Genomic DNA, 15,127 nt, shown 5'->3' with positions numbered 1-15,127 from the left:
TACAGTATGAGAAGGGAACACTACACCTGTGTCATGGATGAGCTGAAGACTTTGCCTGTTCATTTTTTAAATATTATTTTCAGGTCCTTTGCTTACCAAAGGAGGCCCAATTTCACTCAAATGTTTTGAGAACTGTGTTTAAATAAACGCAAATGAAAAGAAAAATTGCTGGTACAACTCAGTTTACAAAGAAGTGTTTATTTTATTTTAACTTTGTTACTTGTATTTAGAGTTCTTCTATAGTTTAGGGACTAATTCAGTCCCTAATGCAGTGTGTTCCTTGGGCTAACATGTATTCTTTTTGCTCTTTAAAGAAAAGAGATATTCCTGGAAAATAAACTGAAACTTGAGCCTTCTCACAAACCCTGAGGGTACCAGAAATGCATGTTCTGTATTAGTGCTTTTGCATTTGGGTGGTTGTTCTTATCAGTTCTCAGGGATATTGCTATAGGTAGGTAATGTCATTGTGTTAGCTGACCTTTATGGTACTTATATGTCATTTAGTATATCCCAAGTATTTTGTTAAAAGTACTTTACATACAAGTGTATTAATTTGTTTAATGTTTAGCAATCATATGCTGTAGAATGACTTTACCTCGGGTCAGATAGCTATTAAAGTAGCAATGCCAGGATCTGAAACTAGGCAGTCTGTTCATCATAATGCTCTTCTGACTCATCTGGATAGCCATATGATCAAAATATTGGTAATGGAGCATAGACAGTATTTGGCAGGTCATGATTTGTAAAACTTCTGAGCAGGATGTTTTAAATGTGTACCTCAAGACTTTTGGTAACTATTAAATGTATATAGAATTCCACTCTCATGTTTGTTTCTAGTAGGCATGTGGAACTTATATATGCTTGATGGATTATTTCAAATCCATTTTCAACCAGTTTTGGAATAAGGAGCCACTCAAGTATTTGCATTAGTTGAGTTTTAGAATGTGGTCCAGACGGGATTGGGTTTATAGAGGGATAGGTTAAAGGCTGGAAAGTGCCCATGCCCTCCTCCACCCACCCTCACACACAAAATGACCACATACCTAAAATAGGCTAGTCAGTTTGTCCCAGAAACTTGATCTATATCAAATAGAGACTGAGACTCTGGGACAGGAAGTGGTTGGAAGTAAAATAACAGTAATGGTATGTGAGTTCTAACTAATAATTTCTGACATCACTCTGGGTTCCTGTCCCAAAGCCAGCCTAACTTTTAGCTTTTCCATTCTTTAAGCAACCATTATACTGCCAGTAAAAAGGTTCCTTTTTTAAAAGTTAGTTTGAGTTGAATTTTCTGACTTGGATATGAAAGAATTTTGACTGATTTAGAAATTGCTACCAAGAGTTACAGTTAACAGATCCTGAAGAAAATTTGAAATTTTACCAGGTTGAGACATTCAGGACTAGAGTACTGAGACCTTTTATATTCTGGGATAGGAAAGTGTAAGTAGTAATCTGTTGGTGTGCCATGATGACAGTCATCTGGTTTCGTGAAAGGAAGGCTTTGGGGGTCCCCCTGGGTAACTGCTGCCATAGACCAATTTAAATGGACAAAGAATGTCAGAACCACAGGAAAGGATAAGTTTTTAAATTCTTGCTGCAAAGGAACCCAGGGCTTCTTTATGCTGATACTGACTATAGTAGTTCCCCCATCTGTGGTTTCGCATTCCATGGTTTCAGTTACCTGTGGTCAGACATGGTCTGAAAGTTAAATGGAGAACTCCAGAAATTGTTGTTTCAAATTGTTTGCTCTTCTGAGTAGTGTGAGATCTCATGCCCTCTTTGTCATACCTGTACAAAACCTGTACCACATAACATGGCTTCTGTATCAGTGTTCTCCAGAGAAACATAACCAATAGGATATGGATATGTAATTTATAAAGTCCTAAAATGGAATTAACTTAGTCATAAAGTGTGAACATTTTAAGGCTCTCGAACACATGAATTCATATCACTAAATTATTTTCTAGAAAGACTCCACTCATTTACCCTTACACCAGGAAATGTATGAAAATGCCTAAATCCTTAGTCTTAACCACAATTAAGTGTAAACGTAGAATCTTCAAAATTGATAGGTAAAAGCACTTTGCCCAAGTTTGAGAAAATGTGTATTACAAAAGATCATGTTCTTATGTCTTTGGCTGTGCCTTTAAAGTTTGCTTTCTTTCAGTGTGTCCCAAGACAAGTGACACACTCTTCCATTCTACATCTCATTGATTTCTAACTCCCCACTACAAGATGGGGTGATGGAATTATGCTATAGACCTTGGCATTTCACAGGGAAACTAAATTGTTGGGTTGGAATGAAAGGTTATCTGGAGTTCTAAGTATTCAGCCAACACAAATGTCATCAGTTTTAACTTTATATTAAGTTTAACAAACATGCATTTTTTCATTTATGTACTCAGCATTTATAAGCCATGCTATGGACACTGATCTAGCTCCTGAAGATACAGTGGTGGACAGACATCCTTTTCCTCATTTTGTCAGGGAGACATAAGTAATATAAGGTAGTTCAGGTATTGACAAGTGCTATAAATGTAAAATATTAGTATTTCTAAATAGGTTAGGGAAGGCTGCATTTAATAACCGTTGGACAGACTGAAAAGTGGAGTGAGTAATGGATATTTGGGGAAAGGATGTTCTAGACAGAATAGGAAGTTCCTTGGCCTGTCCAAATTAGTCATACCAGGGAGGGCAGTATGAGTGAAAAAGGAGTAGGGGGTAAGGTCAGAGGGCCACATAACCTATGATTATAGGAAATAAGGACAATTTGGCTTTTACGCATGGAAAGATGGAATCATTGGAGGTTTTGAACAGATGAGTAACATGATCTGACTTTAGAAAGGCTCGACTGTTGAGTGTCAAGTAATGTGTAATGGATATAAGAATGAGCTCTGTCTAGTGGGGAAAACGTGCTTTCCCCATCTTTAATGGTAGGAGATTTATCACAGAGGTAGTCTTGAGGTATGGGACCCCAGAGGAGGGACCAGGGCTGGGCAAGGCTTCTCCAATGAGTTGACAGGAAAACTGCTGGGTTTAGGATCATGTTTGCAGTGTTGTTGATATATGTGTAAGAATTCTGAAAAGTATCCGTGCATATAGAGGCCAGTCATTCCTCACAGAATTTGGTTCAGATGGGTGCTTTTAGACATGATACACACCCTATGGAACACTTCTTATTCCCATAATCAAAGCTTTTGTATACTTGCCAATCTTTATCACCTTTCTGAAGCTACTCAGAATATTCTCCAAGTGCATTTAGTCAGCTGGTGCATGATAACCAGCTATAAAATCTCAGACATAAAACAATAAGCACTAGTCAGTTCATGAAACTGAGGGGTTCACTAATGTGACCCTGCTCTCAGGCTGTCTGCAGGACAGCTGGGGTTGGCTGATGTAGATTGCAGTGGCAGAGACAGTTCTGCTTCACACTGCAGTTATGTGGGTTTGCTCCACATGTCAGCCTCCTTGGATGGGTAGGCAAGCCACCACATGGCCCTCATCATGATGGCAGAAACAACTCAAGACCACCTTAAGTACATTTCAAGCCTCTTATATTACATCTGTTAACTTCCCACACAGGCAAAAGCAAGTCACATGGTGAAGGCAAAAGTTGGGGAGAGGAAATAACACAACTTTTAGTGGGGGAGATAGCGAAGTTACATGGCAGAGGGCATAGGTACAGAGAAGGACCAGTAATTCAATCTGCCACCAAATTTTCCATGCTGGTTTCGGATGTGTTTTTCCAGTTGCTCAGCTATTTGGCATGAAGACCTTTGTTTAGGACATTTCCCTATTGAATGAGCTGCTGGGAGGCAGAGCCTACAAAACCACAGAAGCTGAAAATATCAGGTACTTGTGAACCCAACCTCCTTTGTAGCTGGAGCGTATGTATGTGACCTAGGCTTGGTCACTTGGATGCATCCAAAATTTAAATCAGTAACCAGTGACACGAAGAAGTGTAGGGACAATGGAAATTCTATTTAGGTAGAGTGGATGATAAGGGTGCTTGAGAGATGGCAACATTGAGGGAGGAGGATCTGAGGAATGGTTCTAGTTCTAGTGGCCAGGTTCTTTGGTGCCAGTGGCAGCTCTGGGGCAAGCTGTGGTGTCCAGGGTTTGGTAGTAGCAGTAACCTACTGAACTGATGTGTGATTTTTGCTATTAAACTTCCAAGTCTGTTTTTCAAGCCCTGTTCTCACTATTCCTGTAGTCTTCAAACAACCCAATGTTCTAAAAAAAAAAAAAAAAAAAAAATCAGCTACTCAACTGGCATTGTTTTGTTTACAACCGGGAATTCTGACTATCCCTCATCTATCATGATTCCTAATTGGTAGCCATCTCTCTTGTTTTCTTTCGTGTCCCTTGAAATCCATCATCCACTTAGCAGTGTCTTAAAAGGTAAATTATATAACATCCTTTGCTTTAAAATCCTTCAATGGCTTCCTCGTATTTAGATATAAATCTATTTAGTAGTCTGCAAGGACCTTCGTTATCTAGCCCACCTCCCAACCCTCCACCTCTCTCTCCAGCCTCATCTTGCAACTTTCTTTCCCTTTGACTACTGGAAGCAGGAGCTTTCTTGACTTTAGTAACCTGGAGTAGGACCTCCAGCAAGAAGCCATTTTGGGAAGAGAAGAGAAAAGGAAAGACAAGATGGAGATAAAACTTGGGACTGGGTGCCTCCCTGGGTTTTATCTCCCAGGCTTGGAACCAATTCCCTAATCCTTTATTTTGCTTACTGCATGCTTGTAATTTTGATAGTTTGTTTAAAAACATTCTTTAAAATGTAGGCAATTTAAATTTTTTTCAAACCTGATGCCCTGAAGCTGTAAAGGCCTACAGTCTCCTTGATTACTTTATGTTTAAATTGATTTATTTTCTCAATATAATAAATATATTTTCATTAAAGTTAAGAATCTACCAGATTTATAAGACAAATGCTATATTTCTTCTCTTCCCCCTCCCAAAAAAGATGTTCTCTCAATATAAAGAGGATTATGTTACAACTTGGATATTATAATTCTCTGCATCAGTGGAAATGTGTTATTTGAATGAAACAGTTATCAAATGAAGCAATGTTGTCAAACCACTGGCATCTTACAACCAATGTTGGAGGTAGGATCCAGGGGGCCCAGTAGTTGGCCTCAACTCACACCATCCTCTTACCAGGTTCTTGACTCTGCCACAAGAAAGAATTCAGAAGTGGAGTCACAATAGAAAATGAGAACAGATTTAATATAATGAATAAGAGGTACAGATTTCACAGAGTGCAGCATAGCTCCAGAGACTGAGCAAGGGCCCACATTAAATTTAATACACAAGTAAGAAATACATATTTCATGTTCAGTAGAGTGCAAGCTGGCTCAAGAGAATGAGCAGCTGCTTGCTGAAAGAAATACACACTCCACAGGCAGAGTGCAGGCCGGCTCCAGGAGAGTGAGCAACAGCCCTGCCTTCTGCTGAGATTCACCTTATAAAACTATGAAGTTTTGCCATCTAATGAATATTCAATTAAGGGGGTGGTTCCCAGGTAAAACATTAGTCTTGCACATGCTCAGTAGTCTCTTCTTGGGTCATATTCATTGGTCAAATCCTCTCATATGTACCAGACATATTCAAGAATATTCTGTGCTCTCTAGCACCTCTAGTAGAAGGTCATTCAACTACCATGGTTATATAATCCTCTGCTGAGCATGCCCAGCCAGTGGATTTGCATAAGTCAGCCCCTAATGGTCTCATTTTCCCTCCGTTCTGAAAATAGGACTAACTGGCAACAGTAGCTTTCCTCTAGGCAAGGACGCAAATTAGGGGCCTGAGACCATGTGGGCTGGCTTGATGTGTCCTGAAATGCAAGCACAGGGAAACAGCACCTCCTGTATCACAACCAACAGTTCATTTGGGTAAAAAAAAAAAAAAAAAATTTGAGCTGCTTAAGTGATTGCTTGCACTTTTTTTCTCCACATGTTGTTTATTGTATAATTTACATTTACACAAAAAAATTTGCCTATTCTAAATCTTCATATAAAAAAAATCATCCAGTGTGTAACTTTTGTGTCTCGCTGCTTTCACACAATATGTTTCTGTGGTTTGCTTTTACGGTTGTATGTTTTCTCCTTAATGCCTAATATTCCATTGTGTGACTATATCCTGGTGTTTTTATGCATTCTCTTGCTGATGAACACCTGGACATTTACAGTTTTTAGGTATTACAAATAGAACTGCTATAAGCTTTTTTTTTTTTTTTTGGCAGCTAGCCAATAGGGGGAATCGAACTCTTGACATTGGTGTTACAAGGCCACGCTCTGACCAACTGAGCTAACCCACCCACTATAAACATTCTTATACAGGTCTTTTTGTGGACATATGTTTTCATTTCTCTTGAATAATTACCTAGGAGTAGAATTGCCTAGGAGTAGTATGTTTAACTTTTAAAGAAACATCCAGTTTTCAAAGGCGGTGGTACCATTTTATATTCTCATCACCAGTGTATAAGGGCTCCAGTTGCTCCTTCCTTTGCCAATATTCAGTGTTGTCAGTCTTTTTCACTTTAGCCATTCTGTTGGTTTTATAGTGGTATATCATTTTAATTTGCATTTTGCTGATGTGTTAATGTTGCACATTTTTTCATGTGCTTATTGGCCATTCATATATCTTTTTTAAAGTGTTTGTCAGGTCTTTTGCTCATTTGAAAAATTAGTGTATTAGGATTCTCCAGGGAAATAGAACCAATAGGATATAAATATTTCTACAAAGAGATTTATTATAATGTATTGGCTCACTTGATCATGCAAGCTGAGAAGTCCCATAATTGCCATCTGCAAGCTGGACACCCAGGAAAGCTGATGGTGGAATTTGAAGGCCTGAGAGCCCAGGGAGCCAATGGTGTAGATTCCCGTCTGAGTCTGAAGGCCTGAGAACCAGGAGGGCCGAGATTTATGTCCCAGCTCAATAGTCAGGCAGAGAGCAAATTCAGCCTTCTGCCTTTTTGCTCTATTTAGGCCCTCAGAGGATTGGATGACGCCCACCCACACTGGGGAGGGCCGTCTGCCTTACTCAGTTCACCAATTCAGATGCTAATCTCTTTTGGGAGACACTGTTACAGACACACCCAGAAATAATGTTTAGCCAGATATCTGGGCATCCCGTGGCCTACTCAAGTTGACACATAGAAATAGCGATCACAAGTTTTTCTTTTCATTACTGAGTTGTAGGAGTTATGAATTTTTTTTTTTTTTTGTCAGATATACGTAATACAAATATTTTCTCCCACTCTGTAAGTTGGCTTTTCATTTTCTTATTGGTATATTTCAAACAGGAGATTTATTTAATTTTGTCAAAATCCAGTTCACCAGCTTTTAAATTTTTATGGTTAGTGCTACTTTCCCTGTTCTAAGATACCTTTGCCTACCCTAAGGTGCAAAAATATCCACCTATGCTTTTTTTCTAGAAGCTTTATCATTTTAGGTTTTATGTTTTTTTATGATCCATATTCTGTTAATTTATATGTATGGTATGAGAAGTCAAGATTCTTCTTTATCATCCATATGGACATCCAGTTGTTTCAACACCATTTGTTCAAGAGATTTTCCTTTATCCATTGAATTGCTTTGGATCCTTTGTTGAAGGTAATTTTTTTCACGAACCTTTTGAAGTACCTTTCATATAAGCATGGATTTATTTCTGGACTTTCTATTATAATTCATTGACCTATTTGTCTCTTCTTTTGCACATACCACACTATTGAAAGCTCCCTTTATGGGCTATTTTATGGGTTTTAATAGTATCAGATTGAGGTCAAATATGGTTGCAGTCTTGCAATTAATCACTAAAGCTCAAATGCCTTACACAATTGCAGATGCTCATTTTTCTAGCCCTTATAGAAATTGGCCACTCAATGTTTGGGCCAATGAAACAAAGACAATAGGCAACATTCTGCTGTAGTATAAGCAATAAAGCAGATGCTTTGAACTGCCAGATAACAGAGAGACAGTATAAACACAGATTATTAAATTTAAAAAAAATTTTTTGCAGACTGATGGGATTGAGGCTCAGTTAGTATCATTAACTAATTAGAATCCCTGAAGAGAAAACTGGAAAGAAATTTTCTTCTGAAAAATTATCAAAACAAGTAACTTGTGATGAAATACTTGAAGTGGTAGATGAATATTTTGAAACCAATGACATATTATGGAAACCCTGTGTAAATTTGTGTATTTATGATTCAGGAACCAGTACTACATCAGAGTTCATAATGAAAACCCTGAGATTCAAGTATTGCATAATTTGAATCATGGAGAAACTCTTGTATATAAAAGTTTTCCCTGTAGATAGTTGTGTAGTTTGACAGTGATGGTAGATACACACATCTCTACATATGATAAAATTGTACGGAACTAAATACACACACAAATGAGTACTGGGGAAGTCAGTATAAGAACAAAAATATTTTCCTTGTTATATCATCAAAATCCATGCGACTACAGTCCTGTTTTCAGCTTTATACAAAGAAATGGGATCGGAATACTATTCTCTGCCGTTTCATACTGATGTATAGAAATGAAAGTTTCTTAGAAAATGAAGAGAGTTTTGTCAAAAGTTGATGAGCTTCCTTGAAGAGAGTATGTGTGTGTGCACGCGCGTGTGCATTTGTGTGAATAGTCCTCACTTTGCAGATTTGTTGAAAGATAGTTATTGGCCTAAAAAAAAAAATGTCTTCTTAAATGACATTTTTGAGCACTAGAATGAACTTAGTTGAAAATTTTAAGGACATAGTGAAAATATATTACTATTTACGATGGTTGTGCATTCAAAGTAAAAACTAAACTCTGAAAAAGGGAAGTTAAAATGTTTTAATAGGATGTTTAGTCAGTATTATAATGTGAATCCTAAAGTTTATTATGACTAGAAGAGCAACATTTGTGGATACTTTAGAAAAAGCCTCATAAGTATTTTGAAATACTTGACTTGAAAATGTTTGATTGGATTCAAACTCCATTTGTATTATTACAAGAAAAGTCATCATTATATTTGTCAGTGAATGAAAAGAAGAGCTGTTAGATTTAAAGAGTGACTGCATGCTTGACATAAAATTTAAAAGATCAAATTATCTGAATTATGATAAATGGAGAAAAGATTCCGTCAATTAGAAAAAGTGATAGATCTTTTCTGTTGTTTTCTTCATCCTTTAAGCTGCTTATGCAAACAGCCGAAAGAATTTGAAGAGATCATCTTTTTAAAAAAAATACTTAATCAGGAATTTCATGTAATCAGTTTAAGCATTACACTTGATAGGTTAGTGGAATCAAGCTCAAGTTTCTTACTAGTTTTCGAAAAAATTTTATTTGGAAGAATTCAAACAATTTATTTGAATTAAATGTTTAATATCTTTGGTAAAAGTTTTACTTACCTTATTATAATTATTATATATAAAGAAAATGTCAATTTTTTTTACCAAGCTCATTAGAGAGACCCCAAGTGTCCACCAGTGTAATCCCAGTGTATTACTGCACCTCTATGGTCATTTTCTATTTGTGTCTTGATGTACAAAACATTGGGACCTCTACCCTCTAGTGAAGTTCATTAGCTGGTGGGTTTCCCCTGCATGTGGGACTTCCAATCAGAACCTTATTGTTTCTTTCTTAAATATGAACAGATAATCAAGGACTACTAGGCTTTAAAGCCTCCAAGATGAAAAACAAGACCTAAGCAAACTATTAGAAAAGGGAATTAGGAAGGTAATTAAGAAGGAAAAAAATACCATTAGAAATTGATAAGTTGGACTTCATTACAATTTTAAAAAATTTTTGTGCTGCAAATGATACCATCAAGAAAGTGAAAAGACAACCCCCAAAATGGAAGAAAATATTTTCAAGTCATATGTCTGATAAGGGACTTGTAGCAACAACAACGAAAAAAACTACAAAGAATACTTACAACTGAATAATAAATAGATAACTCAAAAAATGGGCAAAGAATCTGAATTGACATCTTCCAAAGAAGATTTATAAATGGCCAATAAGCACATGAAAATATGCTCAATATTACAAGCTCTTAGGGAAATTCAAACCAAAACTGCAGTTCATCCCCACTTCACACCCACTAGGAAGGGTATAATGGAAAAAAAAAAAAAAAAAACCTCAGAAAATAACCGTTGGTGAAGATGTGGAGAAATCGGAAGCCTCATACACTGCTGCTGGGAATGTAAAATACTGCAGCTGCTATGGAAAACAGTTTGTCCATCCCACAAATAGTTAAAGAGTTACCATACAACCCAGCAACTCCACTCCTAGGTTGATACCCAAGAGAACTGAGAATAAATGTTCACACAAAAACTTGTATGTGAATGTTCATAGCAGCATTACTTATAATACCCAAAAAGGCTAAACAACCCAAAAGTCCCTTCAACTGATGAACTGAGAAATAAAATGTTGTCTGTCCATACAGTGGAATACTATTCGGCAATAAAAAAAGGAATGATGTACTGGTAAATGCTGTAACATGAATGAACCTTCCATATATTTTAAGTTAAAGAAGGTAGTCACAAAAAAAAACATATCGTATGATTTAATATATATGAAATATGCAGAACAGGCACTTATATATACAGAAAAAGTGGTTTAGTGGTTTCCTAGGGCTGGTAGTTTGCACGGAGAATGGGAAGTCACAGATAATAGGTATGGGGTTTCCTTTGGGGGTTATTATGGATTGAATTGTGTCCCTCCAAAGTTTAATGCATTGGAGGCTGAGTCCCCACTGACAGTGTTAACAGGGTGGGAAATCCTATTGTAGTAGTTGAAAGGTGGGGTCTTGGAGAGGTGATTGAATTGTGAGGAATGTACCCTCATGAATGGGTTGATACATTCTTGAAATAATGGGATTGGTTCTGGTCACTTTAAAAAGAGAACGAATGAGGAGGTTAGTCTCTCTGTCTCTTTCTGGGAATGGTTCTGGTGGCTTTAAAAAGAGAGTGAATGAGGAGGTTAGTCTCTCTCTCTCTCTCTCACTGTTCCACCATTCTGCTATGTGAAAACCCTTTGTCATTGTCACCACCAACAAGGACTGCAGCAGATGTGTTCCTTGGACTTTGGACTTCCCAGTCTCCAAAACTGTAAGCAATTATTTTTTTTTTAAACAAATTATCCAGTTCCAGTTATTTTTTTATAAGCAACAGAAACGGACTAATACAGAAGAGATGAAAATATTCCAAAACTGATTGTGGTGATGTTCACATAACTTTGTAAATATACTAAAAGCTATTGAATTGTATACTTTAAATGGATGGATTTTATCTTAATAAAGCTGTTAAGAACTACCAGTCATCAAAAGGCACCACTAAGAGTGCGAAAAGGCAAGTCATTCTGACAGAGTTGCCACATCTGACAGAGAATTTCCAACCAGAATATATGTAGAAAAAGACAGACAACCCGTGGAAGCCAGCTTCCAAAATTGATCCTTGCTTCCTGGTATTAACACCCTTGTTTGGTCAGTCCCCACTCATATTGAACTAGACTGACTGATATAGTTTGGGTGTGTTCCCCCCCCCGAGAAAGCTCGCGTTGGACTCTGATCCTCAGTGTGGCAGTGTTGGGAGGTGTTCGGTCATGGGGGTAGGTCCCTCATAAATAGATTTAATGCCCTCCCTGGTGGGTGGTGGTAGTGGTGGTGAGTGACTTCTCACTCTTAGTTCCTGCGACAGCTGGTTGTTTAAAGGACCCTGCCATCTCTCTTGCTTCCTCTTGCCATATGATCTGCTTGCACCCACCAGCTGCCTGCTGCTTTCTGCCATGAGTAGAAGCAGCCTGAGGCCCACACCAAATGCAGCTGTCCCAGAATCGTGAGCCAAATAAACCTCTTTTCTTTATAAATACCCAGTCTCTGGTGTTCTGTTACAGCAACACAAAACCGAACTAATACGCTGACATATGCAACCAAAAGTATTACAGAAATAACAATGTTTAATTTACAAATCTAGGTCAAAAGAGACATTGTATCTCTGCCCTGCTCTCTCTTAGGTCACTTGCTCTGGGGAAGGCCAGGCATAATGTCGTGAGGAAAGTCAAGCTGTCCTATGGAGAATCCATGTGGCAGGGAACTATGGCCTCTTGCCAACACTCTGTACCAACTTGCCAGCCATGAGAGTAAGCCATCTTGGAAGTGGATTGCTCAGCCCTCCTTAAGCCTGCAGATGACTGCATCCCCAGTTAACCTCTCGACTGCAACTTCATGCCACCCCTCTAAGCCACTCCAGAATTCCTGACCCACAAAAACTGTGAGAATAAATGTTTATTGATGTTTTAAACAAGTATGTCTTGAGGTAATTTGTTACTCAGAATAAATTTTAAAAACCTAATTTTTTAAAATGGGCAAAATCTGAAATGGGCATTTCATGTCCAAAAAAAGGATAAGCACATAGCTAATAAGCTTAGCAAAGAAATTCAAATTAAAGCTGCAATGATTATATGGGTGTAATCATAAATCATATGTAAAACTCATCAAGCCATAGAATCAACTTTTCAGTAGATAAGTTGTACCTCAATTAAAAAGTTAAAAGTGGGGGGATTTGTATGAAAGAAGAACAATACAGAGGGAACAGAAGTAAAATACTTTAAAGTTATTATTAATAGCATCAGCTTTTTGAGGAAGGTGTTGCAGGTGCCATGGAATTCCAGTCCACCTGCTCCTGCTCCTGATTCACTCTGTGCTCTCACCAAGGAACACGTCGCTCAGGAATCCATGACACAGCCATGGCTTTTAAAGATATCAGAAAAATATCCATGAAACCAGAGATGACAATTACCAAATTAGAATTACCCTAACTAGCCACAACATAAAATCCCCAGGGAAGGTGTGTGCTGACTTGATCAGAGGTGCAAAGGAAAAGAATTTCCAAGCAAAAGGACCAGTGAGGGTGCCTACCAAGACTCTGAGAATCATTACAAGAAAAATGTTTTATGGAGAAAGTTGTAAGACATGGGATCATTTCCAGATGAGAATCCACAAGCAGCTCATCAACTTGCAGTCTTTCTGAGATTCTTGAGCAGATTATTTCCATTAATACTGAGCCAGGAGTTAAGGTTGAAGTCACCATCACAGATGTTTAAATTGACTACCTGTGGTTTAAAAAAAAAAAAAAAAGCATCAGAGTAAGATGAAAGTATTCCATCTGTGAACCAGTAGTGGTGCATCTAAAACCAGAACTATCAGAGAACAAGACAGAGCTCTTTAAAATTAAAAACATGATAGGTAGAATATGAGCTTGATAAGAAATTGAAAGGTAAAGTTGAGGAAAACTCTCAGAAAATATAATAGAATACAAAAGCCAAAGAGATGGGAAAATATGTGGGATTAAAAAAAAATTAGAAGAGTATTCTAGGAGATTGGGAATAATAGAAATTTCAGAAAGAGAGATCTCAACTATAGAGGGAAGAAAATTATTTAAGACCTGCTACAACTAGATTTCCCAACACTGAAGGAATAAGTTGCCTTATGGAAAGTCACCATATTGAAGAGAAATAAGTCACCATATTGAAATGGTCTACTGCATACTCAGCACACAAAGCCATGTCCTGAAACTTAAGAATAAAAGAGATAGAAAAACGATTTTAAGAGCAAGGGTAGGGCAAGGAAGAAGGAGAGGGAAAGAGAGAGACAGCGAGACGAATAGAGAGAGATAGAGATGGTGGACAGATGGAAAGAACACAGGTCTCATTCAGAGAAACAGAAAACAATCAGAATGGAACTGGAACTTTCCAAAAGCAACACTGGATGCCAGAAAATAGTAGAGAAATGCCTACAAAATTCTGAGGAAAAATTATTGTCAACCTAAAATTCTACGCTCATAAAACTTAAGTATGAGGATTGAATAAAGATATTTTTAGACATACAAAAACTCTCCTTTATTACAAATGTTTTCCCTCCATGACTTTTAAGGAATCTCCTATGATGTATTTTGGCAAAATGAGGGCATAACCCAGGAAAAAGGAAGGCAAGGGCTCTACGGGACTGAGGATCCAGCCAGCAGAGGGAAGCCCAGCCTAGAGATGCCCGGGTCCGCAGCAGAGGAGGTCTCCATGAGGAAGGGGAACTGCATTTTGCATTCAGAAACAATAGTCGAAGGCTCTCACAGATTTTTTGAAGTAGTTGAGGAAAATTAGGTATATGCACATGAAAAACTTAGAAAATGAAAAGATGAAACAATTTTCAACTCCAAGATAAAAAGCAAAATTTGTAGGAGATAAGAAAGCCATTCCTGGGGCTGGCTGGTTAGTTCAGTTGGTTAGAGTGGGTGCTGATAACACCAGAGTTCGATCCCTGCACTGGCCAGCTGCCAAGAAATAAAAAAGAAAGGAAGGAAGGAAAAACAAAAAAGCCATTCATGGTATGCTGTAGTACTTCACTCAGAAGTGAATGATCCCGAGTTAGAGCACAGTGTCACACCACCAAGGCCAAGAATTCGAATCCCCTTACCGGCTAGCCATCAAAACAAAGTGAACAATCCTGAGATAGGCATAATAAGATGCATACTGCATATTAACACTGAAAACTGCCGGAGCCCTATGTGGAGAGGGTGGGGGGGGGAAGGGTGGGTGCATAAAAAAAGATGCCCAGTTCTCAACTTCCATAACAAGAAATGGATAACATTTAGACTAAGAAAGTAAAAAATGACAGTATAAGCATAATATTTAGAAATAGAGGTAAAAACTATACAAAAAGTTGGAATAGGTGTTCGGGTTGGTGGTTGTCTCTGAGGGAAAGAACTGGGAGAAGATGTGAGGGAGAACTCATGCGTTTTTATTTGTCAGTTTTTAGTTCCATATGGTTTTTAAAATATCTTTTATAAAATAAATTATAAACAAATTAATCCTGTTTCTTCTTTGTTTACTAGTGGAAATGCTACAAATTCCAAGTGAAGGAATTGACTTTATTGAGAGATATAGAAATGTATTATGTCTGAGTCGAAGTAAAAAGAAAAATAAATGTGCAAAAAAGTGTGTGTGGTTGTGTGTGCACGTGCACAATGTTGGCATGCTTTTCATCTCTTTTTTCTGCATTAAATTTTTCTCTAACCTTCAAGGGGGTTAGTTAGTTCATGCTTCTGAATCTCATGTGGTCTGGGAGCTTTGAA

At 37.7% G+C, this 15,127-nt stretch overlaps 1 pseudogene; it reads left to right on the top strand.

Moving 5' to 3' along the window:
* Window positions 1-12,746: 12,746 nt before the first annotated feature.
* LOC134384587 (small ribosomal subunit protein uS10-like) lies at window positions 12,747-13,103 on the top strand (annotated as a pseudogene).
* The last annotated feature ends 2,024 nt before the right edge of the window (window positions 13,104-15,127 follow it).

This window comes from Cynocephalus volans, chromosome 1 (genome assembly GCF_027409185.1).
Source record: "Cynocephalus volans isolate mCynVol1 chromosome 1, mCynVol1.pri, whole genome shotgun sequence".
NCBI classification, from domain to species: Eukaryota; Metazoa; Chordata; class Mammalia; order Dermoptera; family Cynocephalidae; genus Cynocephalus; species Cynocephalus volans.
The sequence above is the reverse complement of the archived record's forward strand: the minus strand, read 5'-3'. Positions and strand labels throughout refer to the sequence as shown.